The sequence below is a fragment of the Otolemur garnettii genome, unplaced genomic scaffold (genome assembly GCF_000181295.1).
Source record: "Otolemur garnettii isolate 467f Iridium unplaced genomic scaffold, OtoGar3 scaffold00229, whole genome shotgun sequence".
NCBI lineage: Eukaryota > Metazoa > Chordata > Mammalia > Primates > Galagidae > Otolemur > Otolemur garnettii.
In genome coordinates, this window is record NW_003852624.1 from 1,194,820 (window position 1) to 1,197,595 (window position 2,776).

Sequence of the window (2,776 nt, forward strand, 5' to 3'; positions counted from 1 at the left end):
GGAAAGAAGAGCCAAGTTCCCGCCGCACTATTTCAGAGTTGCTTACGCAGGATGTGCAAGCCCGGAGTGCAGGTCCCTGCCCGGCACTCGGAGGGGCAGGGAGCCAGCCTTGGTCCATACCTGGGCACCACAGGCTGCCCACTCGCCGCATTGGCAGCGGAGCTCCAAATGTGGGCAGCCACAGTCTGTCACCTTTCACTTGTGCTTCCCGCAGTGTGTTCTATCTATCGCAGCCCTGCCCTGCCTCAGATCGGCCGTTTCCTTCAAGGAAGTGAATGACTTAGTATGTCGTGTTAAAGTACTGGACCCCCTCTTCCTTCTCACTGCTGCATTGGGTGTTTGGAGAGAAGCCAATGAGGCAGACAGAGGCCACACGCACCTGGGATTCTGAAAAGCTGCAGTGATGGGGCGTGTCTAGCCCTGGTTTGGGTTTGGGAAAAATGGTCGCAGGGGAGAATGGACAAAATGTATGGTTGGAAATGGCAGTTAAGTGAAACGTATCATGTGTATGTTTATCTGTATTCCCATATATGATACATATTCACACACCTTGATGCATATGTCACACATACTTGTATCTTAAGCCTTGTAACAGTTTCAGATCTGAAAGGCACTTTAGAAATCACCAATCCAATCCCATCTTCTTTCATTTTATAGATTAGAATAGTAAAGCCCATGGTCGTGTATATCCTTTCACATCAATAGTTAAGGGAGTAAAGCCTGGCCTCCTTCAATTCTGGCCATTTCCCACCTTTTCAGGTGTTCAGTAAATTTACTGAGGCAGGAGGTGTGACATTGTCATTAAATGTGTACCAGGCCTTCCACTCCTCTTTGAGGAAGGGACTGTGCTTTGCTTTCTTTGAACCTCAGTTTCTTCATCTTTGAAATGGAGATTCCTGGGCTGGATTATGCCGACCTGAGGTCCGGTAGGTACCTTCTGAGTACAGGTCTCAAGTCTAGCATACTTAATCTCCGAGATCTGTGTGCCTCATTCTACAATAAGACGTAGCAAAAGAAGGGACAAAGGCTAAATATTATAGTAATCTTGCCCAGACTCCCTGCCAGAACTGTCTTCCGCTTAGGGGGACCTGGAAAGGAACTAGACACGGAATCATGCCGTGGGCAGCTTAAGGGCTGTATGTGATGTGGCTCTTTGAATTGGCGAGCCAAGAGCTAAAGGGTCATGGCACCACTTTGCAACGTTTGAGTGAAGTGAGCATTGGGTTTTCCCAAAGTTAAAAAGGCTGCTGTGACTGGTCCCTTGATCTTCTGAGCCTTGCTGTGGCTCGGAGTCTGCAGCAGCGTGGGTGTCTGCAATGGCAGGAGCAAAGCAGGTCACACAGCACAGAAGGAGCCTCTGTCGGGGATCCTGGTGATTCCTGGAAGCCATCCTGTGAGATAAGATTGGGGAAGCCAGGCGCATAGTAGGTACTCACATGGTTGTTGCCAGTCCGCGCTCATCTCCAGTGAATTAAAGATCAAATCCCTCTGGGTTTAGAAGGGAGAAGAGGAACTGAGAAGTGCTTCTCTTTAGCTGTGAGTCTCCTAATTGTTTCTACGTACGTATGCACACACCAACCTTAGAGCACTAATGGATGTTCACCTGCAACTTCTCAAATCACTCAGCCTCAGTTGTTCTGCCTTATGTGACACAGTTTGCTGTCTTTTTTTTTAAATTTCCTGATTGGCATTCATTAGTGTCACTAGCTGTTGCCTTAGGTCCCTCACCAGGGCTGCCATTGCACACAGCCCTTCTCTGTTTGGCTCAGGTGAGCTTCTTTCAGCATCCCTATAGTTCCTTTTGCCTCTCTCCCCAGTGAGTTATTTGAAATCAACTATAACAATACTCAAGAAATAAGACCCATTGATACCCCTGCAATTAGAAATATCTTTGTATCCCACTTCATGATTTTTGTTAAATATGATTCGTTTAGAATTAGTGCTTAGATCATTCTGATAGATTCAGCACCATTCCTCAATTATTTGCATATGACCTAGCACTAATCGGTCTGTCCAGCTGTGCCCAGGAACACGCGTATGCTTGTTAATGCCTCAATGGGGCCTCGAAAGAGTTGGAGTAACATTCTGCATATGTTGAAGGATATAGGTCAAAATCTACCTCCTCCCACCCCACACACCCGAAAGAAAGCTACCCCTTATCCTTCCTTTTGCCAGAAGTTTCATGTAACCAAAATTGCTTAAGATATACATGTGCCCAAGATTTTCTATGTCATATGAATTGTATCAAGATTTCAGTTATTTTGAAGGGAAAACAAACTGATTTCATCAGGAAGAAGTATATTCTGTAAGTTGGAAAATAATGGGAAATTTCTTGAATCTTAATAGAATGGGATTCGTATCGTCAGGGCAGTTCAGACAGTGGCTTGTTTCTGGGAGTTTGAAATTGGTGTCAGATTTCTCAGTGTAGTGGGTGACACTTGGGATATGTACATGATACATGTGTATCTTGCCTGAGGTGCTAGAAGATAGCTCCCAAAGATATAAATGCTTCCAGTTGGGAGCTGTTTCTCTTTGACCTTTTAGATATATTTTACACACACACACACACGCACACACATTTTGGCTGTTGGTCAACTTTCAAGGCAGGTTTTTTAAATATATAGTTACATTTCAAACTGAGTATTGAATTTTTTTTTTTTTTTCAGTTTTTGGCCGGGGCCAGGTTTGAACCCCTTACCTCCAGTATATGAGGCTGGCACCCTACTCCTTTGAGCCACAGGTGCTGCCCGAGTATTGAACATATTTTAACACTTGA

The 2,776-nt window shown here is 45.1% G+C and overlaps 1 protein-coding gene across 1 annotated transcript in view; it reads left to right on the plus strand.

The window, feature by feature from the left end:
- The window catches only part of SMYD2 (SET and MYND domain containing 2), a 50,937-nt gene that overhangs the window by 426 nt on the left and 47,735 nt on the right, over nucleotides 1-2,776 (plus strand). The gene's annotated exons all lie outside the window — the stretch shown is intronic.